General features: G+C 44.1%; 1 protein-coding gene across 1 annotated transcript in view; it reads left to right on the top strand.

Moving 5' to 3' along the window:
* Positions 1-24,657, top strand: part of CTDSPL (CTD small phosphatase like) — a 128,137-nt gene that overhangs the window by 59,911 nt on the left and 43,569 nt on the right. The gene's annotated exons all lie outside the window — the stretch shown is intronic.

Below are 24,657 nucleotides of genomic sequence, written 5' to 3'. Positions count from 1 at the left end.
CTGGGCCCTGGGGGAAACAGAGAAGGAAGTTGGGTTTGCATGAGTAAGCCAAGTGAAAGTCTGCTGGATAGCTGGAGAAGGGAACTGGCTAGCCGGTCAGGAGACCAGAGAGCTAATTTTAAAGGATGGGGAATTATGGACGCCCTGGGGATGTTTCCTTCTCTTAGTCTCTGATGGGGGCTTGTATTCGCTTCCTATATATGCTATTAAAAAACACCACAAACTCAGTGACTTTAAAAATAATACAAACTTATTCTCTTCCAGCTCTAGAGGGTGGAAGTAAAAAATCAGTCAAGATGTCAGGGCTGGTTTCTTCTGGAGGCTCTGAAATTGTTCAGAGGAACAATCGCTAGATGAAGGCAGGGATTCATGATCTCCACTTGAGGCCTTTGAGGATATGCTTGGGTACCTTGTCTTGAGGGCTGAACCAGCCTGGACTGTTGCCAGAGGTAAGATCCCTGGACCTTCCTTTCAGCAGATGGAGTGTGCCCTGGTGTGCACCAGGTCTTGGTGAGACTGAGCACTGTGGGGGCAGCCTCTCCAGAGCTGACTTGTCTGGTGCTGGAAGCAGGAGTATGAGCTGCTGCAGCTGCATAAGGAGGAAACAGTTCTCCTTTTCACTGGCAGCTTTGGTAGTTCTGTAGCTTTGCTGCACCTCAGATCAGCTGTGTTTCCCCAGGCCACCATCTGCCCTAATGGTTTAACATCAGGGTGGGAGGCTGCAGGCCCTGCCAGGTGCCCTAAAGGAGGCATGTGGGAGTTTCCTGCTCTTCCTCACTCGGGCTTACAGATGGTAAAGGGCCAGACACTGATGGTATTTTCAGTCTGCAAACATCCTTCTAAAAAGTAGGATTTTCAGAAAGTGACCTTTTGTTAGGGAAGAATAGTGTCTGACTTAAGCTCATACTTCCATCCTCACCCATAGTAGTGCTTTCAGTAATACTAGGGCATTTAATGTGGACGCATTTCACTGGCTGTATGGCATGGGGCAAATGGTTTGGGCTGATTCGCTTACCCAGGTGTAAGAGGATCTAATCATTCATCCCAGTTCTAGTCTCTTCCCTGCTCTCAAACCACCTGTGAGACCTGCTTCCCTTTTCACTTCCTCAGCCCCATGGGCCAGGGTCCAGCCCATCCCAAATCCTCTCTACCACCAGTAGATTTGAACCAGTGCCTCATGGGCCTCTGTGAGCCTCAGTAAGTAGTGAATTCATGACAAGGGAGAGACAGAGGGGAGACCAGAGGGGAAGAACAGAGAAACACTCCTCCCCTGCCTCTGCCCATTATAGCTATACGGAACTTTCTTATACACCGTTTTATCTTTTCCTCACAACATGTTCTGGTAGCGGGCAGCGCAGGGCCATTTTCCCTGCAGATAACAGAGTCTAGCTTCTGACTGGCTAAATGGCTTGCCGAAGGAAAGGGATGTTGGAGACTGGGCGCTGTCCAGGATCTTTCCACTGCTCCCATCTAAAGAACAGGCCTTGGCTGTGCCTGGCTGACCTTCGCAGCAGCAGCCCCTGTCTTCTTCATAGTCAGGACAGGGAGCCAAAGGGTGTAGGGAACAAGTGTCTGCTCTGCCAGACTTGTTCAACCCACATCATAGCCATCCTCAACTTTAGAGACTGTATCATAGGTCATCGCAGTGTATCTGTCTCCTCCCACTAGTTTGAGCGTTCCCTGAGGACATGTCGGAACAGTTCCTTTTTATGTAACTGTTTTTTCGCTCAGTACCTAGCTCAGCACCGAAGATAGCTGACTTAAGAAACAACCCTAACTACCCCCCAACACACACACAGAGTATATGCAGCTTTTGTGCTGGTGTTGAACTATTATGACTCTTTGAGGTCTATGAGGCTTCACCCCTGTGGCAAGGGGCCAGACAGCCTATAAGGAAGTGGGTGTTCCCACTGCTGGTCATCCTGGGACAAGCATGGAGAACTGTTTCTTCTCTGTGTCTGTTGTCTTGGGCCTTACCTCTGCAGACTCAGGTGCGCCTGAAGACATTTTCCCAGGTCATGGGGAGTGAAGACCTCTCCTTGCAGGGAGGAGGAATAGCTGGGGACAGCCCCCAAAGAGTACCCACACAGGGCCGGCCGCGGTGGCTCGTGCCTATAATCCCAGCACTCTGAGAGGCCGAGGCGGGCGGATCACTTGAGGTCAGGAGTTTGAGACCAGCCTGACCAACATGGTAAAACCCCGTTGCTACTGAACATACAAAAATTAGCCAGGCATGGTGGTGTGTGCCTGTAATCCCAGCTACTCAGGAGGGTGAGGCAGGAGAATCACTTGAACCTAGGAAATGGAGGTTGCAGTGAGCTGAGATTGCGTCTCAAGAAAAAAACAATCAAAAAGAGTACCCACACGAAGGAGCCTGAAGGCAGCCACCTCTAGCAGCCCCTATAAGTTACTCTCTGAGTTGGACTTTTGAATGCTGTCCTCGAATAGAAGGCTTGCAGTGCTGTGGAGTATGAAGGCAGGGCCCGTCCCCAGACTGAGCCTGTGTGACCTGGGAAGCAGTACTCTGAGGCCCCCAATTCAGGGACAGGAGCACCCAGCAAGATTCCTAACGGGAAGACAAATGTCAGGACAACAGTTGGGCCAGGATCTCCTGCTGCTCTATTCCATGGGGAGATTCTCCCTCCTCTGCTCAGAGTGTATTTTTATTGAAGCAGCCAGCAGGCTTTCTTACATTAGATGCCAGGTAACTCTTTACTAAATAGACTGCCATTCTTTTTCCTTGCAAATGTGGCTCTGTTGAGTTATGGATTAAATCAGCCCCTATGGGCTAGCATGGGCACCTTGTCACTCCTTATTACATGATGCTATTTGTGGGAAATAGCATTCTAGGTTCCAAACAAGGAAAGCTTGGGAACACAGCTGGTTCACCAACAAGGGCCTTGCCATTCCTGGCCTGAAGCACTAAGTGTGTTTCTGTGTGAGGGCTACATTCGAGGCTGCAATCCAGCGTAGGCTCAGAGCCCACAGGCATGGCATTCAGGCCTGTGGATGTTTGACAAGCAGGGCCGTGTTTCCACTGGGGGCAGTAAGGGGTGAGTTCACCAAGCTTCCTTCACTACCCTGTATTACCTTCTCTTGTGCAACATGACGAGAACCCAGTCTGAGCCATGCAGAGCTACCAAGGGGCTGTCAGCAGGAAGAGGGCCTAACCACACCTGCATTTCAGAAAAGAACGTTCTAGGGAGGAGGAACCTGTAATCAGACTGTTGCAAAGGTTCCCTGGAGGGGAGGGACAGTGGTGTGGGCCAGGGTGACTGCTGAGCAGATGGGGAGAAGAGCCTGGGCCTGGCTGCTAACTGGCTCTAGGAGATGCAGGAGGAAAAGCTGAGGGTGGTATCCATATTTCTGGTGTTCTTGGAGTGACATTGTAGTCAGCTGGAGAGAGGAGCCTTGAGCTCTTCTTTTGGGAAACCCTGAAAATGCTGTAAAGACTTCCAGAGAACTGCCATCCCAACTGATAGTTCAAATGCGTTCTTAAAATATCTGATCTTGGCAGAGTGGAACTCTGTGTAGGAAGTATCACATGGTACTTCTTATTCCACGTTCAGTCCCCAACGTGTGGTGTCTATTTTGAAATATGTGGTTTATGCAACTTTATCAAGAGAGGTTTCTTAGGGTCATTTGTTAATATTTTTCCATTTATAAAGGTATGATAATACCCTATACAATTCCAGGTTAAGGAACGAATAACTTTATAGCATTTCTTTGTTTTTGTTTTTGTTTTGGAGACGGAGTCTCACTCTGTCGCCAGGGTGGAGTGCAGTGGAGCGACCTCGGCTCACTACAATCTCTGCCTCCCAGGTTCAAGCGATTCCCCTGCCTCAGCCTCCTGAGTAGCTGGGACTGCAGGCACACGCCACCACACCCAGCTAATATTGTATATTTTAGTAGAGGCGGGGTTTCACTATGTTGGCCAGGATGGTCTTGATCTCTTGACCTTGTGATCCGCCCACCTCAGCTTCCCAAAGTGCTGGGATTATAGGTGTGAGCCACCGCGCCTGGCCAGCATTTCTTAAACATTTCTTATAAACCCATATACTCTTGTGGGAATACAAATTGTACAGTTAAAAACCATAGGCTATCGGCAATGACATTTTAACGTGCCTATTTCCATCTGAATTATTAACTGTCAGTTGATACAAGCAAGCCTTCTGAGTCTTCCTTGCTTTTCTCTATTTTTTTAATGAAACAACACACTTATAAACCAATGCAAAATTCACACAGTATTAAATCACTCGTTTAGACTATCAGAGCCATGATAACAGGAAGAGAACAACACAAACATACAATTGGATGACATTTTCACAATTAATCCAGAAACATCTGTGTGTACGCATGAGAGCTGATGCCTGTTTGGAGCAGAGTGTTGCAAGCATCAACTCTTCTATTTTACTCTTCTCATTAAAACAAAATGAAGCAGAGAAGAGTTTCTATGTTTGAAAACTGGGAGTGAGGACAACAGGCCTCTTGCCTTATGCATTCAGCCCAGTCCACGGTGAGAGTTTCTTCATCCTAAAACTCTTGAGGTAGGAGTTCAGTTTATTATGATTCATACTAAGGCTGTTTCCATTATTCTTTTTTTTTTTTTTTTGAGACGGAGTTTCGCTCTTGTTACCCAGGCTGGAGTGCAATGGCGCGATCTCGGCTCACCGCAACCTCCGCCTCCTGGGTTCAGGCAATTCTCCTGCCTCAGCCTCCTGAGTAGCTGGGATTACAGGCATGCACCACCATGCCCAGCTAATTTTTTGTATTAGTAGAGACGGGATTTCACCATGTTGACCAGGATGGTCTCGATCTCTTGACCTCGTGATCCACCCGCCTCGGCCTCCCAAAGTGCTGGGATTACAGGCTTGAGCCACCGCGCCCGGCCAGTGTTTCCATTATTCTAAAAAGAGAAGAGTATTGTGTGTCCTGTTTATATGATGAAAGTAAATTTTTCTAGGCCTGCCATTTGTTCTTCTTTTCATTATGGTTACTGTCCCACAATTGGAAGACTTTTTTTATCCATGTGTACAAGGAAATCGAAGGGTTATGAAGTCCAGAGTTGATATTTGAGAGACTGGAAAACAGCAACGTAGGATAAAAATGCCAAAACCTTTTGCTTTTACTGGGAGACTTCCCTGTTTTGTAACTGCCAGCATTTCCAGCAAGGGTGTACAAAAGGGTACCCTAAGAAATTATCTTGGTAAGGAACATGTTAAATGTCCTGTGTGATCTTCCTTTCTCCACAACGGGAAAATAACAACAAAAGTAAATATTTGGGGCCAGGTTTATTTTGGTCAGATAAGTTCCAGTCTGGTTTCTAAAATTAGGGTTTCTGTGGAATGCACGTGGTTTGGGGCATCCTGCCGGAGAACTTTGTCTCAGGGATATGTAGTTTCCTATTTGTTGTTGCTTGCCTGGAATTGTGCATCTAAACCTTCCCTTCACGGCTGCACATCTGTGCAGACCCAGGGCCGATGGTAGGAAAGCTCTACCCAGCTAATTTTGGTAGACTCTTGCTCTCACCAGCATGTCCTGCCCTCACCAGCATGACTTCTCCTTAGATGCCACTCTGAGTTTTCTGTCTGTCCTTGATACACCGCCAGACAGGTCTTCCAAGAGCACAGCTCTCATCCTGTCCCTGTTTCTCCTGAAAGCATTCACTGACCACCGCCTCCCGCACTGCTTTCAGGCTAGAGGCCCTTACCCACTCTGGTCTCACCTGGTGGTGCATCCTCTGCCACCAGCCAGACTGGCCTCCTTGTTGCCTTCTGTAACTTTCCATTTCTCCCTCATCAACATCCTTCCTGTCCCCTCTGTCCATCCTTCCCTGCTCAGTTGTAGTTCCCCTGCCCCCTCTCCCCCGCCAGGAGACGGCCCCGCGCGGAAGCCTGGTTTGACTCCCCTGAATATTTGCCTGCACCATCCATCCTTGTCTCTTTCCCTCAATGTCTGGTGCAAAGGACGTACTCAGGAGACATTTCTGTTTAGCCCTCCCTTTTGGCATCAGGTTTCCCCCTTCTAGAAGCCGTTCAGGTATACTCTGCAAGCATTGGTTCCTGGGCTGGTCTTTCTCCTCTACCCGGACTCACTGAGCTTTCTTTGGAGCGCAGCAGTGGCAGCAGCTGCCCTCCACCTCCTGCTGGGGCTTGTTGGAGGGTGCGGGGCCTGCATTCACAGGGCCTTGCCTTCACCTTTCTTCTTGGGTAGAATAGGAGGAACAAGCAGGGCTGTCCTCATGGGCTCGCAGCGTGTGCCCTGCAGAGGCCTCAAACTTGTTTTCATACTCTGCTGTTACCATCCTGACCTTCTTACTTTTTTTTTTTTTTTTTGAGACAGAGTTTCGCTCTTGTTACCCCGGCTGGAGTGCAATGGCGCGATCTCGGCTCACCGCAACCTCCGCCTCCTGGGTTCAGGCAATTCTCCTGCCTCAGCCTCCTGAGTAGCTGGGATTACAGGCACGCGCCACCATGCCCAGCTTATTTTTTGTATTTTTAGTAGAGACGGGGTTTCACCATGTTGACCAGGATGGTCTCGATCTCTTGACCTCGTGATCCACCCGCCTCGGCCTCCCAAAGTGCTGGGATTACAGGCGTGAGCCACCGCACCCGGCACTTTTTGGACAAAGTGCCTTGCATTTTGAACAAAGGGTCCCACAGAGTATATACCCTATCCTGGGAATGGAGTGGCTACGCAGAAGGGACGCTGGTTGTGGTACGTGTGGAGGACGGTGGAGGGTGTGTAACAGAGAATGGGAAGAGGAGAAATGGAAGAGATGCACTAGTTGTGAAGCACTTTTCTTGCAGGAGTGACAGTTCAACACACACACACACACACACACACACACACCATTCTTTAACCTCTTCCCTGCTTTGCTTTGATCCACAATACTTAACACTATGTGACATACTCTATATTTTACATGCTTATTTATTGTCTGTCTCTTCCCACTGGAATCTAAGCTCAATAAGGGCAGGAATGTTTGTAAGTTTTGTTCACTTATCTATTCCGCAGTACTTGACACACAGTAAATGCCAAATAAGCAAGTGTTAGATGAATGCACTGCCCTTTGGGGGCTGGGATTCCTGCTACTTGGGGTGATCAGTGGTAGCTGGAGACAGGTCTATGAGGCCATGGGAAAGTTACAGAGGCGACGGCAGGCCAGCTGACAAAGGGAAATTAAAAGATACCACACGATTAAGTGGGGCGAATACTAGCAGAGCCCAAGCAATGAGAGCGGCAGGAGCTAGGCAGAGATCTTCATCAAGGCCATGCCAGGGAACTGAGAGCAACAGCTAAGGTAGAAGGTAAGATCACAGGTTTCTAGCCCACCTGAGAAACTGTTATTTTTCTCACTCCTGCCCCGACCATGGGCCATAGGTCAGTATTAGCAAATTATTTATGAAGGAATTATTTTTCTTTTTGGCCTAGGTGATGTTAGTCCTTTGAGAAGGATTTTTGAGGACTCTTGAGGCATTCTTGGAGGTGATTCTTCTTTACTCAGTTGTGAACCAGTTTTTGGTGTGAATGGATTGAGAGCAGACTGTAGTTATGGTTACATTTTCATTGCAAAACTAATGTGGAATATTCTGGATGAACTGGCTTACTGCTTTAACAAGTCATTCTAATTAAACATCATGGAAAGAAGTTTGATCCAATTATAGCATATTTTAGAGGAATTGTATCACTCAATTGTGGCTTTTGTCCATAGATAAGTATAAGAAGCAAATGCACTTCTTATCTGGAGGAGGCTTGCAGTACTCAGTGTTTGGCAATGGTGACCGTGAGCCAGGAGTGAACAAGCTCTCACCCCTCCACTTCGTCACTCACAGGCCAGAAGGGGTGGGGAAGATATCCCACAGGGTGATAGTCGTAATGACAGAGGGAAGAAAGCTATAAGCTTTGCAGTCCGACAACCTGAGTTCAAATTCCAGTTCTACTAGTTAGTGTATCTTTGGGCAAGGTCTAGGCGCTTCATTTCTTGGTCACGTCTTGGACAGTAAAATGGGGATGGTACAGGTTGAGTATCACTAATCCAAAGTCCAAATGCTCTAAAATCCAAAACTTTTTGAATGCTGATGTGAAGCCGCAAGTGGAAAATTCCACACCTGACCTCATGTTGGGGCATCTGTAACCACTGAAGTACAGAAAAAATAAAAATTAAAAATGAGCAAAGCACTTGAATAGCTATTTCTCCAAAGATATACAAGTGGCCAACAGGTATATGAAAAGATGCTCAAAGATGATGGGTCAAAGTCAAGACTTTGTTTCATGCACAAAATCATTAAAAATACTGTGTAAAATTACCTTCAGGCTGTGTGTTGAGAGTGTATGTGAAACATAAATGAATTTTGTGTTTAGATTTGGGCCCCATGCCCCAGATAACTCATTATGTATGTGCAGATATTCCAAAATCCAAAACAATTTCAACACCAAAACACTTCTGGTCCCAAGCATTTTGAATAAGGCATCTTCAGTGTACCAAGTGCGGTGAAGATTGCGTAACGTTGGGCATGTGAGCCACTGGCATGGTACGGCAGGCATTCCATCAGCAATAATTGTGGCTTCTCCCAAGGCCACTCTTTTTGTTTAATTGTGGTATATATATATTTCATGTTATATATGTATATAACCTGAAATCTACCCTGTTAACAAGTGTTTAAGTGAACAGTACAGTTTTAACTACATGCACATTGTTGTACAGCAAATCTCTAGAACTTTCTCATTTCATTGACTGAAACTCTAGACTCATTGAACAGCAACTCCTCATTTCCCCGTCCTCCTTACCCCTGGCAGCCACCATTCTACTGTATGTTTCTGTGAGTTTGCCTGCAGTAGATATCTCACGTAAGTGGAATCATACAGTATTTGTCCTGTGGCTGGCTTCTTTTTCTTTTTTTTTTTTTATAACTACATGAACTCTGAATTTGCAGCTGAAGCTGAGGGTCTTATTTTTCTTTGTATAACAATGTCCTTTACACTGTGACATGTCAAAATTTCCTTCCTTTTTAAGGCCGAATAATATTCCATTGTGAGCATAGACCACTTTTTCTTTATCCATTCATCCGTCAGTGGACGTTTCACTTGTTTATTGTAAATAGTGTGGCAGTGAACGTGGAGTATGAATAGCTCTTCAGGATTCTGTTTTCAGTTGTTTTGCATAAAAACCTAGAAGTGGAATTGCTGGATTACATGGTAGTTCTGCTTGTAACTTTTTGCGGAAACTCCATGCTGTTTTCCACAGCAGCTATACCTTTTGACATTTTCACTAACAATGCACAAGCATTTCAGTTCCTCCACATCCTAGGCAAAACTTCTTTTTCTTTTTCTTTTTTTGATGGTGGCCATCCTAATAGGCATGAAGTGATATCCCACTGCAGTTTTGATTTGCATTTCCCTGATGGTTAGTGATGTCAAGCATCTTCTCATATACCTGTTGGCCACTTGTATGTCTTTGGAGAAATATCTGTGTAGGTCCTTTGCCCATTTTTTATTTTTATTTTTTCTGTACTTCAGTGGTTGCAAATGGCCATTTTTTAATCAGGTTAGTTGAGTTATGATTTGTTTTTTGTTTCTGTGCTGCATTATAGAAGTTCTTCATATTTTTTGGATACTGTTCTCTTATTGGCTATTGTTCGCATGTATTTTCTCCCATGCTTTAGGTTGCCTTTTCACAGTGTTGTTTCCTTTGCTGCACAGAAGCTTTTTGTTTTGATGTATTGCCACTCGTCTATTTTTACTTTCATTGCCTGTGGTTTTAGTGTCATATCCAAGAAATCATTGCTAAGACCAATGTTACAAAGTTTTCCCCTATGTTTTCTTCTGGGCTTTTTATAGTTTCAGGTCTTATGCTTAAGTCTTTATTTATTTAAGATCTTTGGCACCCTGGTCAAAGATCACTTGACCATACATGCATAGGTTTGTTTCTGGGCTCTCTATTATGTTCCACTGGTCTATGTGTCTGTCTTTATGCCAGTACCTTACTATTTTATTTACCATAGCTTTGTAATTTGTTTTGAAGTCATGAAGTGTGAGGCTTCCAGCTTTGTTGTTCTTTATCATGATTGTTCTGGCTATTCAGGGTCTTTTGTGGTTCCATATGAATTTTAGGATTGGTTTTCCCATTTCTGCAACAATAGCACTGAAATGAATAAAATACTTGGAGTAAAATATTCGGAGTAAAAAGCCATTTGGATTTTGTTAGGGATTGCATTGAATCTGTAGATTGCTTTGGGTATTACAGACATTTTCACAATATTAAGTCTTCCACTCCATGAACACGGATGTCTTTCCATGTATTAGGTCTTCTTTAATTTCTTCCAGCAATGTTTTGTAGTTTTCAATGTACACATTTTTCATCCCCTAAGTTAAGTTTACTCCCAAGTATTTTATTCTTTTTAGTGCTATTGTAAATGAGATTATTTCTTTAATTTCCTTTTTGGATTGCTCATTGTCAGTGTATAGAAACAGATCTGTCTTTTGCATGTTCATTTTTATCTTGCAACTTGGCTGAATTCATTTATTAGTTCTAACAGCTTTTCTATGGAATCTCTAGGGTTTCTCCCTATAAGGTCATGTCACTGTGATCATTGTACTTCTTCCTTTCTGATCTGTATGCCTTTTCTTTCTTTTTCCTGTCTAATTGCTCTGACTAGAATTTCCGGTAATGGTGTCAGTAGAAATGGCAAGAGTGGGCATCCTTGCTTCTGATCTTAGAGCCATATGTGAGCTTCTGACTTTTTGCATTGAGTATGATGTTAGCTGTGGCTTTTCATCTGTGGATTTTATTATATTGAGGTAGTTTCCTTCTATTCCTAGTTTGTGTTTCTTTCTGTTCTCTGGCCTATTGGTTATTTAAGAGTATGGTGTTTAACTTCCACATATTTGTGCATTTTTCAGTTTTCCTTCTATGGCTTTCTAGTTTCATTTCATGGTCAGAAAAGGTACTTAGTATGATTTCAGTCTTTTAAAATTTTTATTTTTATTGTAAATTTATTTTTAGATACAGGATTTCACTCTGACACCCAGGCTGGAGTGCAGCAGTGCAATCATAGTTCACAGCATCCTCAGCCTCCGAGACTCAGACAGTCCTCCTGCCTCCAGCTGCCCGACGAGCTGGGACTGCAGGAGCACACCACCATGCCTGGCTAATTTTTTTCTTTTTCTTTTATTATTATTACTGTTACTATTGAGATGAAGTCTTGCTGTGTTTCCCAGGCTTGGTCTCAAACTCCGGGCCTCAAACATTCCTCTCACCTCAGCCTCCCAAAAAGTTGGGATTACAGGCATGAGCCACCACACTTAGACACTTAGTCTCTTACATTTTTAAAGACTTGTTTTTTGATTTAACATGTGATCTATCCTGGAGAATATTTTGCATATTTGAGGAGAATGTATAGTCTACTGCTATTGGTGGAATATTCTGTGTCTCCTAGGTCCGTTTGGTCTGTAGTGTTACTCAGGTCTTCTGTTTCCTTGTGGATCTCTCTGCATGTCTGTCCATTGTTGAAATCGACTATTGTTGTGTTGCTATTTCTCTCTTCAGTTTTATCAGTGCTTGCTTCATATATTTGGGTGCTCTGATGTTACATCTTCCTGATGGAGATATAACTCCTTTTTATCATTACATGATATCTTTCTTTGTCTCCTGGGACAGCTTTTTGACTTAAAGTCTTTTTGGTCTGATGTAAGTATGGCCATCGTTGGCTCTCTTTTTATACCATTTGCATGGAATACCTTTCTCCATCCTTTCACTTTCAGCCTATGTGTGTCTTTAAATCTAAAGTGAGTCTCTTTTAGACAGTGTATTATTGGGTCTTGCTTTTTCCCCCCTTCTATTCAGCTCCTCTGTGTCTTTTTTTTTTCTTTGAGACAAGGTTTCACTGTGTCATCCAGGCTGGAGTGCAGTGGTGCAGTCACAGCTCATTGCAGCCTTGAACTCCTGGGCTCAAGCAGTCCTCCCACTTCAGCCTTTCAGGTAGTCGAGACTACAGGCATATGCCATTACAACGAGCCAACTCTTTTAGTTTTTGAAGAGATGAGATCTCACTGTGTTTCCCAGGCTGATCTCGAACTCCTGGCCTCACGCGAGCCTCTTGCCTCAGCCTCAGCCTCACAAAGCACTGGGATTATAGATGTGAGCCATCACACCCTGTTTCCTCTATGTCTTTTCATTGGGGAGTTTAATCCATTTGTGCTTAAAGTCATTATGATAGGAAAGCACTTAGTATTGCTGTTTTGTTAACTGTTTTCTGTTTATCTTGCAGTCCTTTTGTCCTTTCCTCGCTGCCTTCCTTTGTGGTTCGTTAATTTTTTTTTTGCAGTGACATGCTTTGATTCCTTTCCCATTTTCTTTTATCTCCTATAGGTATTTTCTTTGTGGTTACCATGGTGCTTACATAAAACATTTTGGAGTAATAATAGTCAATTTTAAGCTGATAAAGAAGGCCACTCTTAATCTTGGCACAGTTTTTAGGTCTAAACTATAGCATTTTTTTTTTTACTTTTTCATTTTAACTTTTATCTAACTGCTTTAAAGATAATTAATAAGAATTAGTAGATGTATATTTTAGAAGTTGAATTGAACTAAGTTCCAATGGTATTTTTTAGGACTTGATAAAGTGACTCTAACATTCATTTGTAAGTGTAAAGTGTTAGACTAGCCAAGAAATTTTGGAAAAAAAATAAAAGGGAGACTAGTACTATTAAACATAAAACAATAAATTTATAGTAGCAAAGCTGTGTTTTACTGGCACAAGCAGGAGAATGCAATGGAAGAGAACAGGATAGACTAGAACAGGATGCCAGCATCACTGTATGAGGATAACTTGTTCAGCAAATATTAGGATATTTGATTAATCTTTTGGAGAAAAAGGGCAGATTCATATGTCTTACTGTGTGCCAGGACAAACCCCAAAGAGTTAAATGTTTACTTTAAAAGATATTTACTAGAAGAAAATATAAATGAATAGTATATCATATTAGAGTGGGAGCAAACAGTTTTTAAAAGATTATTAGATGCGACATCCTAAAAGCTTAAAACTTCTGCACATCCATAATAACTATAAACAAAAGCAAAGGGCCTAAAACAAACTGAGACAATATTTCCAACATACAGAGCAGTCAGGGGATTACGTTTCTAATATATGACAAAGGAACTCTTATAAATCAAAGAAAAAGATAGAAAAATGGACAAAAAAAAGTATGTAAGCACAGTTCTCAAAAGAAGAAACAGAAATGTCCAAAAAGCATACAAGAGATGAAGAACTACAATGTCAGTCAACACCTTTCAGATTGGCGAAGGCCGTTAAGTCTCTGTCCGGGCTTTAGTGCTCCTATTGGCACAGCTTTAGTGGAGCACCCCATGAGTGGGAGTGCACACTGGCCCAGCCTTCCTGGTTGGCAGATTGTTCATAGGTATCAAAAGGGTTGACATTTTTGTCAAAGACTTTGGTCCCAGCCATTACATGTCTAGAAATTGCTTCTAAGGGGATAATCTGACATGCACATAAAGATTATGTGCACTGGCTGGGCGCCATGGCTCACGCCAGTAATCCCAACACTTTGGAAGGCTGAGGTGTGCAGATTAGAGATCAGGAGTTCAAGACCAGCATGGCCAACATGGTGAAACCCTGTCTCTACTAAAAATACAAAAAAAATTAGCCATATGTGGTGGCGGGCGCCTGTAATCCCAGCTACTCAGGAGGCTGAAGCAGGAGAATCGCTTGAGCCTGGGAGGTGGAGGTTACAGTGACCCGAGACCGTGCCACTCCAGCCTGGGTAACAGAGCGAGACACTCCATCTCAAAAAAAAAAAATTATGTTCACTGATGCTCACTGCAGTATTATTTTTAGAGTTTAAAATAATGCATGATACAGAATTATTATTTTAATACATGATATAGAATTCAAAAGATACAAAAAGGATTAGAGGGAAAAATCATTCTCCTTCTCTCCCTTCCAGTTCTGTCTTCTGTTTTCCCAATTCCTCTCCCAGTTAGTTACAAATATTTCCAGAGATACTCTTTACCCATATAAGATTATACATATACATGTGTTTTAAAATTGTATTTAATTTTCTATTTAGAGGTTAATGGCAGCATGCTACACTGACCTAGCAAGCTACTGTATGCACCTTGCTTTTCTCATTTGCTGTCTCTCAGAGTGTGCTCCATTCTCAGCAGGCCATACAGTGCAGAGGCTGAGAGCGCAGACCACTGGGTTTGAACAGACACTATTCTTGACTAACTATGTCATCTTGGGCAAGTTTTTTAACTTCTCTGGGCTTTAAGTTCTTCATCTGTAAAATGGATATAATAGTCCCTACCCACAGGCATGGGATGACTATCAGTACTAAATGAGTCAGTGTATCTCGTACTTGACGCGTCTTACATTAAGATAAGTATTAACTGTTATGAATACATGTGGAGCTGCATCCTTCTTTTTAACACCTGTATAATATTCTATACTGGATGTATTATATATTTTATTTTGTCTGACCAGTCTCATAGTGATAGACAACTAGATCGTTTCTAGTGTTACTGTTGCAAACAAATTGCAGCATTTGCTGTGACATATATTTTAAAAGCAAACAGCATAAATGTCCAGAGTTAGTTTAATTATGGCACAGTACACATCCATATGGTGGAATACAATGAACTAAATCAGAATGAGATTGTAACCAGGTGTGGTGGCTCAGGCCTGTAATCCCAGCACTTTGGGAGCCTGAAGCCAGAGAAGTGCTTGAAGCCAGGAGTTACAGAACAGTCTGGGCAACATAGGGAAACCTTGTCTCTACAAAAAAATTTTTTAAATATTAACCAGGAACAGTGGCATATGCCTGTAGTCCCAGCTATTCAGGAGGCTGAGGTAGGATGGCTTGAGCCCAGGAAGTAGAGACTGCAGTGAGCCATGATTGCACTACACACTCCAGCCTGGGCAATCTCTTTTTTAAAAAAACTTCATAGATAATGAAGTGGAAAAAAAAAAGAATTGTGCAAAGATATCTCATGATATGTGAAAATGTGTACATATATTTTATTAAGTAGAAAGAAACACTTTTGAATACTTATTAGATTTTTCCCATAATAAATATGACATAGATTATACAAACTTAGAAATAATAGAAAATCACCTTAGCCCTGTGATCCAGAAACAGCCACACTCAACATGTTGGTATATTTTACATAATCTCTCCTTCCGGAAACTTACACTAATTATTTTATGGGAAGCAAGAGTTACCATCTTTGCTAAAAGTAACAGGGAGCTGTGAGTTGCGTTCCCCAAATAGGGGGTTGGCCATATGTGGATGGTATAGGTTCAAACTACTAGGAGGAGGGAGGCTTGCAGTAGGTGAGGGATTCCTGGGAAAGTGGCGCTCTTTGAACTATCTCCGGAAGGATAACAGGAGCTATTCCTTTTGAATATGTCAGTCATTTTCATTGTTCTGTGTTTCCGTCCATATAGTTATTCACTCAGCAAACATCTATTATTAGAGGCCTGTTTTATACCAACATGTTTCTAGGTCCTAGGGACTCAGATCTGAACAAGATAGGTAAGGTCCCTGTACCCCTGGAGCCTACCCTCCAGAGCGTGTACAGACGTTCATTGCCGACGTACAGACATAGGGTACGTGTGCATGTGCCTGAGATGCTTCATCTAATACTGACCACAGACACTTCTCGGCATGTCTTCATAATGATGGTCTCTTAGGGCTGCGCAGTGCTCTCTCCAGTTGCTATGTGCTGATTTTATTAACTAAGTTTGCATGAATACTTCATAGTCTTTGACACATTACTCACCTGCTTTTCAAATGAAGTGTCCCAGTTTACAGAGTGACCAGTAACGTGTGAGTGAATGGGCCTGTGCCATCAAAATCTCACCATCGCCTATATGTTTTGATCATTTCTCCTCATTTAATAGGTTAAAAAAAATGGGGCCTTATTTAAACTTCTTTTATTTGATTACTGTTAAATTTTAACCTTTACTTCCTCTTAAGTGCATTATCTGTTCACATCGTTTGTTCTGTTACTTATTTTGGCTCTAAATGTGATAAACAGACTCTGTGCAGTGATGGCTAAGGGCTCAGATTCTAGACTCACACAAATCTGGTTTATATCCAGCCCTGCTACTTAGAAGCTATGTGACCTTGGTCACAGGGGTTTAGGGAAGTGCTGAGGCAAGGAAGGGCATTTCCAGCAGAGGGTCTCTCCTCAGAGGCTGAATTAGCATGAGGTTGGTGGCCTGGGTACATTTCAGGTGTGGTGGGACCTTGTCTGGCTTCATCTAATAAGGCTATCATGTATTATTGGTTCGTTCTGGGGTGGTTTTCAGACATGGCATTTGGAGTGAAGGCAGGCAGCCCTGGGCCTCAGATTCAGAGTTTCTCTATGGAAATTAGACCATAACCTACAAGAGTGCCAGGAAAAGGTAGGGAGGGGCAGTGGGAAAGCTGGGGTCCCGGAGTCAGGCTGTTCTGGCCTTGAACCCCAAACTGTGTTCTCTCCAGTTGCTGTGTGCTGATTTTGTTAACTATTCCTACTCTGGAATAGTTAATTCTCGCACACACAAATAAGGCACTTGACAAATGTGGGTTGTTATGAACCCACAGTGGATGGGGAAACACACCTGCCATCGTGTGAGATAAGAGCAGAATTCCTCCTGGCCAGTGTTAAGCCATCGGCCTTGCTTCTTCCCTTGGTTTGTCACTGCTGGAGGGACTACTGCCAATACTGCAGTGAGAAAACGAGCTTTCAAAGGTACGTTTCTTTTCCAGAGTGTCCGGTAGGAATCCCCTGGGGAAATTTATCACATGGAAATAGGACAAGGACTGACTGGATAGCTCAAAAGGTGACTCTCTTAGTGACTGGGTCTCTTTTCTAGAAGAAAAGATGTTTGGATTCTCAGCAGCCACATCTGCTTTTGAACTCTGTGCGGTCTGTGTCCTGGCCTCTTACCACTCCCAGCACTCCCCCTTTTATTCCAACAGAGGGAAGTTGTGTTTGTTGACCGCTCTTTCAGGGTGGGAAAGGAATGTAATGTATGCATAGACTGCCCAGAATTTCCTGTTAGACACCCATTCCAAACCACGGCCCTGGGATTCATTCCAGAGATTACAGCCCAATTCTCAAAGAGAAGAAATGGCGCATTCATTTAAATGTCCCTGGCCTTCAGGAAGAATTCTTCCCTCCCCCTCTTAAAAAAAAAAGGTGTTTAGCTTTTTCCATAATAATATAGTTGTGAATTAGATCTACTCTGTGATTTCTTCAGGGTTGTAATGGCTCTGACATTCCCACATGTGAAGAAATAGCCTTTACTTAGGCAATTTCAGTGTTCAGTTTTGTAGCATTAACAGCATTGGTGTCCCCACCGATGCTTGGTACAGAGCATATGTTTAATGTTCTGCTGTAAATACTCAAACCATGTAAATCTGTGATGGATTACCTTCTTAATTCTGCTGTAGTTTGAGGGCAGGCTTTGATGCCTTGACTCGTTAGCAGTACACTTGGTGTGTTGTCAGAGAAAACCAGACCTGAGCAGTAGTTCAAACAGCAAAAGCAGATTTTATTGAAAACTGTTGCAGTGGAGGGAAAGAGACCCCAGTGCAAAACCAGGCTCAATTCTGAATACAGCATGGACAAGTGAGTACTCACAGCCAAGGAGTAGAGTGGGAGTCACTGGGTAGAAAATCGCTAAGCAGATAAAAAAATAAATAAATAAAAAGAAAAAAGAAAGAAAAGAATACATTCATGGAAAAGAAAATTTTAAAAATAAATTTAAAAAGAAAAGAGAAAGAAAATTACGAAGAAGAAACATGAGAGATGGGGGAGATTCTGGCTAAACCGACTGCTGTGGTTTAGAGGTGGTTTGTCCTCACCAAAACTCATATTGGAGTGCAGTTGCCAGCTTGGTGGTGTTGGGAGGTGGGGTCTGACGGGGGCTGCCTGGGTCCCAGGGGCAGATCCCTCGTGAGGAGGTTAATGCCATCTGGCCCGAGTGAGTTCTTGCTCCTGTGGGACTGGACTTGTTACCTTGAGAGTAGGTTGTTACAAAGCCTGTTTGCCCTCCTTTTGTGCACACCCGTTTCACTTTGTGCTTTCCGCCGTGAGTTGAAGCAGCGCGAGACCCTTGCCAGCTGCGCTGCCCAGTCTTGGAATTCTCAACCTCCAGAATCATGAGCCAAATAAGCTTTGTTTCTTTATAAATTACCCAGTTTCAAGTGTTCTGTTACAGCCACGCTAAATGGAATGAGGCACTGAACTAACAGGATTCTTGATGAAGACAGGCCAGGGTAGATCAGACGTCCCCTGGGAGATGGTGGAGGGTGAGGAAGCCAATTAGATTCCAGAGCAGTCAGATATGGCAGATGGGGGATTCTTGCTAAACTGACTTAGCAGGGATCTTGCTAATTTTGGATTTTACAAGGAAGTACGAAGGTGGATCTAGAAATTCAGGAGTCTGACTGAAGTTTGGTCAAGCAAAGAATCTTTGTCAGTGTTAAGTCAGTTTTCTTCTGAAAACCGTGTCATGCTAGGTCTTCAGGGATCTGGCCCCCGTACCAGCACGTTTATGTTGTGAGAGGCTGGCTTGGCACCACAGGAATGAAAGGCAATCCATTGTTTTCCTGTAGTTACCAAGATGTAGTTTCTTCACTTGAGGAGAAATTTGAATGATTAGGGATGGATACCTAGTGAGCAGCAAACATTTCCACCTACATTCCAGCTACTCTGATCTTCGTCCTGAACTCCTTTGATTGTGTAGAGGTGTGTGGTGTGCTGGGAGTTTCAGGTCAGATCACAGATAAGGAGAGGTGGAAGCTGTGTATGCGTGTGGGTGGGTGGGTGGGTGTGCTCAGGATTGTGAGTATATGATGCTCTGAATCAGTGCAGACCTCAGAGGTTTGGGTCCTAAAGCCAGGGCTGGAGGATAGTCCCAAAGCCTCCCCATATCTTGAATCTAAACCAGATTGGAATGAATACAAGGTCAATGGTTATATGGCATGGGCAGATAGCACACTAATTAAGAAATGCTGGCTGTTTGGGGTCAACATTTCCACTTGTGGATACTGAAGGGAACCAGTTAGGTCAGGAAGTAGAAGAGAAATGCCCCCTCGGCCTATGACATGATCTGGTCGTGGACCCCGTTGTGCCTCCATCTGTTGGTGTAAACGTAAACATCTGTTGGGAAGCTCTTTAGACCAGTCCTCTTGGGCCACTGAAGGACCAAGCCCCACTGTCAACTGCAGTGGACTTTCTCCTGAACATTTCATGTTTTTAATTACAACATTTTCTTTCTAACTGTATTTAATGTGAGATTTCATGGAAAACACGTGAGTCCTGAGGTCTGTTTTAAGTCCCACACGTGGAGCTGTTTTTTGTTTGTTTAGTTTCTATCATCATTACTGTTATTATTATGCAGAGAAACCTTTACTGGATAGAAGGTAAAGTTTTAAAGAGCTACTTAATGTTCTAAGTTTAGACTTCATATAACCAAAAGCAAAATGGATCTGCCTACATGTTTTTCCACAAAGCCAGGCTGTTTTTGTGAGGACTGTTGTCTGGATACAAGCTAAATTCTCAATGTTCACAGTTGTTCACAGTCACAGTTTTTTGTTATGTTTGAAGCTGCTGGTAGATTTTCTCTCTTATGCAAACATACATGCCCATACAACAGTGCTGTGGGGTAGGGATTATCATTCCTGTATTATTGTTACTACTGAGGCAGGTGAGGTGACACCAGCTAACAAGTGGCAGGGCTGGCACTTGAACCCAAATGTAATTCCAAAGCCTGTTTTCCTTCCAAGTAACTTATATTTAAACTCAATTTCTAGATAAAAAATTCTGGCCGGGCATGGTAGCTCATGCCTGTAATCCCAGCACTTTGGGAGGCCGAGGCGGGCAGATCACGAGGTCAGGAAATCGAGACCATCCTGGCTAACACAGTGAAAACCCGTTTCTACTAAAAATAGAAAAAATTAGCCGGGTGTGGTGGTGTGTACCTGTAGTCCCAGCTACTCTGGAGGCTGACGCAGGAGAATTACTTGAACCCAGGAGGCGGAGGTTGCAGTGAGCCGAGATCCCCACATGTGTGATCTGCAAATATCGTAGATCTTGGATACGGGTTAATAGTCTACATTGGTCATAATTTAAACTCAGTAGCTTTAATTACTGAACTGAGACAGTGACATTCATGGTTCACATCTGTTCCTATCATTCCCCTATTCCATAGCATGAAATGCAAATTCACTCCATGGTCTGTTAGGCCCTTGCTGCCATCATTCCCATCTCATACTCCTTGCCACTCCTTTGATTTCTTGAATGTTTCGTGCTCTCTCTCACACCAGGCCTTTTACGCATTGCTGTTACCCCACTTCCCTGCTCCTCCCACCACAAAAAAATTCATGAAATTTTCAGCCCAGCTTCTTTCAAGAAGCCATTTCTGGGCTGGGCATGGTGGCTCACACCTGTAATCCCAGCACTTTGGGAGGCCTAGGCGGGTGGATCACAAGGTCAGGAGTTTGAGACCAGCCTGGCCAATATGGTAGAACACCATCTCTATTAAAAATACAAAAATTAGCCAGGTGTGGTGATGTGTGCCGGTAATCCCAGTTACTCAGGAGGCTGAGGCAGGAGAATCGCCTGAACCCAGGAGGCAGAGGTTGCAGTGAGCCAAGATCGCGCCACTGCACTCCAGCCTAGGCGACAGAGCCATACTCCGTTTCAAAAAAACAAAAGCCATTTTTATACCCCTCTTTACTCATAGTCTCCAGTCTGGGCTATATGCTCTTCTTTGGTCCCCAAGAGTGCCCTGTACTGTCCCATCCTAACAAGACTCATTGTGTACCAGAAGTACATATTCAAACGTCTCTCCTGCTAGATATGGGGTTCATGAGGTTGGACACCTGCCTATGGTCAGTGTTTCCGTACCACCTAGCATTGAAGCTTACATTTTCAAAGATAATCCTTTTTATTTCAAATCACATAAACCCATATACTGGCTTAGGAGCAAAAGGGAATTTGTTTTCCTACATAACTGAAAATTCCAGAAGGGCCTGGTTTTAATAAAACCAAGTCCTCAGGCAATGTCATCAGAAGTCTGTCCCTCTTTGTAACTCAGCTCCTTTTTTCTCAGTTTTGGCTTCATGCTCAGGTAGGTATTTCTTATCAGGTGCAAAGATGGCTACCAATAGCTCCAGGCGTATGTCCTGCCATGTTAAGAAACCCAGAAACAAGAGAACATCTCTTCCAACACAGCTTGCATGAATCCTTGTAGAGTTTTTGGCCCAGGGTGGGTCATGTGCCCATCCCTAAGCCAGTCATGTGGCTCTGATTGGCCAGGCCTTGATAAAGGACAGAACATTGGTAGGGTAAGAATGGTTCCCCAGAGGAAGATAGAGGAACTCTTACTAGAAAGAAGGGTAATAGATTTGGCAGGCAAAAAATGTCAGATGTCCACTACACTCCCCATCTGTAACTGGTGCTTTGAAGATACTGGTTCTTGCTGCTGGGCCAGCACTCTGCCTAGAGAGACCAGAGAGGCATGTGGGGAGCTCCCTGTGGAGCTCCCTGGAAGACAGGAAGACAGCTTCCTGTCTTGTTAGAGAAGAAGGTAGCTGTCTATATGTGCACTTTAAGCTGCCCCATTCATAGACCCTCTCAAGCCCGGTGCTGGCAGATGGGAGGTCCCCAGCCCCTGGGAGGGTCTTAATTTGCTGGACTACAATGACACCAGGGCCAGGGACCTTGGCAGAAGCATTTGCTCCAAGGGCATATCCAGGAAAACAGAGCTACGTGTCACCCTGTCCCTCCTGTGGATACACAGGGACCAGGAGTAAGGCCTGTGTCGCACATCTACAGCTCTTCACAACCCTCTCCAGGGTTTCTGCTCCACCCGAGTTTGCTCAGAGAAATGGAGAAAGTTAAGTCTTAGGATCACCTCATCTACCTCTATCAAGGATTTCCCTTTACTCACTCGGGGTATCTGTGCCGATGGCATCTTTGTGTGCTGGGACCAGCTATCGGCATGCTTGCTCGCTCTTTCTTTCTTTCTTTCTTTCTTTCTTTCTTTCTTTCTTTCTTTCTTTCTTTCTTTCTTTCTTTCTTTCTTTCTTTCTTTCTTTCCTTCTTTCTTTCTTTTCTTTTCTTTTCTTTCTTTTCTTTCTCTCTTTCTCTCTCTCTCTCTTTCTTTTTTTCTTTCTTTCTTTCTTGACAGAGCCTCGCTTTGTTGCCCAGGCTGGAGTGCAGTGCTGTGATCTCAGCTCACTGCAAATTCCGCCTCCTAGATTCAAGCGATTCTTGCGCCTCAGCCTCCTGAGCGTCTGAGATTAAGGACGCCCTCCACCACACCCCACGAATTTTTGTGTTTTTAGTAGAGACAGGGTTTTGCCATGTTGTCCAGGCTGGTCTCAAACTCCTGACCTCAGGTGATCCGCCCACCTCAGCATCCCAAAGTGCTGGGATTACAGGAATGAGCTACAACTGCATGGCATGTTTTCATTGGCAGGGATTAGGAGGAAAAGAAGGGTGGTCCTTCTAAGCAGGCTGGCCCCGGGTTGAGCCTTGGGAAAATGGCAGCATGTAGTTGCCTACTGGCGGACCCGGCAGGGGAGACTGCTGGGTCAGCTAGCCACCTCTGCTGTCCTCCTTGCATGGTCCTCCTCAATGCTCCTTTCTGATGTACAGCTTGAGGCAAGAAGTCCCTGGAACCAGATGCAGACCCAGCAGGCAGAATGCTCAGCAGAAGAGAGCTAAGCTTCAGCCCCAGAGGGAATTAAGTCAGGGGATTGGGCGGGAGAGTGTATGCTTCCTGCCCTGCACTTGAAAGCATTGTTCTTTTCCTAAGGGAAAACAGCTCCCAGCAGAGCTCACTGGGACACTCAACCCCTCCCTTTTCCTTCCCTAGGTCTGTATCTAATTTTTAGAGCAATTGATTAGAATCACTTCCTGAGATTTTTTCTAGTTTTGCTCTCGGAGTTACCGTTTATATAACCAAGATCTGTTATAGTGAGTTGTGTCTCCTAGTTGTCAGATATCAGAGTAAAAAATATATGCCTGTAGAATCCAGCCTTTGATCCAGTGTTCCTGGAGAACCCCCACTCATTTATGAAGCAAAAGTTTTTTCGAGACTATAATAATAAAAGCTAAAATGTTTAGGCTGGGTATGGTGGCTCACAACGGTAATCCCAGCACTTTGGGAGGCAAATCACTTGAGCCTCAGGAGTTCAAGACCTGCCTGGGCAACACGGCAAAACCCCATCTCTACTAGAAATAGAAAAACTGGGTGGGCGTGGTGGCACATAACTGTAGTCCCAGCTACTTGGGAGACTGAGATGGGAGCATATCTGGAGCCCCAGGGGTGGAGGTTGCAGTGAGCTGGGATTGCACCACTGTACTCCAGCCTGGGTGACAGAGTGAGACCCTGGCTTTGAAAAAACAAAAAGAAAAAAATATATAGAGTGCTTGCTCTATTCTAGGCACTGTCCTGAGTACTTTATAATAACTCATTTAATTCTCACAACAAACCTGGAAGATGGGTATTTGTTATCCCCATTTTACAGATAAACTGAGGCACAAAGAAGTCACACAACTTGTCCAGGTCCTGTATTATTCCTGGTTGAGCCAGATTTTGCACCCAGGCAAGCTGGCATCAGATTCATCATTCATAATCACCCACATTCATAATCACCATACGTTCTTCTAACTCGGTGGGCTTTACCTATCATGTCAAGAATTATGGGATGCAAAATCAACATCAGGGAAACAAGTCAAGAAGCTACCATAATGGTCCAGGGACAGAATGATGAAGACCTGAGCGAGGATAGAGCAGGGGCAAGGAGTTGCTAAGGACAGATTTAAGAACCAATTAGGATGTCAGAACCAACAACTTAATGAGAGAAGGAGGGTGATAGATGTTTAGCTTAGGAGATTGGTACCCTGAGTGAAGAGGGGAGTGGTGAGCCCCATTTAGACATGCTGAGTCAGGGGCATCCAGAGGAGATGTCTGGCAGACAGGTGGATGAACTGGCCTGGCCTGAAGACACAGCTCAGTCATACACACATTCATTTGGGAGTTTAGTGGCCAAAGAACAAGCAAACCCCACGGAGTGGTTGGCGAAGACTTCCTGGGTGCCGTTGGCTTTCAGCCAGGCTCTGAAGAGCAGGATCCTCTGAGAAGTGGGGAAATGCGGGGAGGAGGAGTGGGAGAAGGCATGTCAGTGCGATGAGGAGTCTACTGTGGAGGAAGCGGGGAGTAAGGTGGGCAGGTGCTGGGTTTGAATAGGGGAGGTTATCAGGGAAAAGTGACAGAAAACTCTGGAATGACTTTTGATGACTTCTTCCTCCTAAGTCTGATTTTTAAAAATGAAAATCGTTATGGAATATTTTACACTGATATTCATAGTTGCTACTCCCTCCTTTGCTCTTCCAAAGTAATTTCTTAAAACCAATATTATGGGGAGATGTATGCATTAAACTATCTCTAATATCCTAAAAGACCTTTTTCTTGGATACCTGGGCCACTAGGAGACCTCTCATGTGTCTTATCAGTGGAAACATCTTAAGGGGCAAGCGAGGAAAGGTGGTGAGAGGTAAAGTCTTAGTCAAAGCAGAGAAGCAGCAAGACCCCTTTTGTGTGTAAGCGGTGGGGAGGGTGAGCGGTG

The sequence above is a fragment of the Aotus nancymaae genome, unplaced genomic scaffold (genome assembly GCF_030222135.1).
Source record: "Aotus nancymaae isolate 86718 unplaced genomic scaffold, 86718_ANA_hifiasm-v0.15.2.pri h1tg000038l, whole genome shotgun sequence".
NCBI lineage: Eukaryota > Metazoa > Chordata > Mammalia > Primates > Aotidae > Aotus > Aotus nancymaae.
Note: the sequence above shows the minus strand (reverse complement) of the source record. Positions and strands in the feature narration are given on the sequence as shown.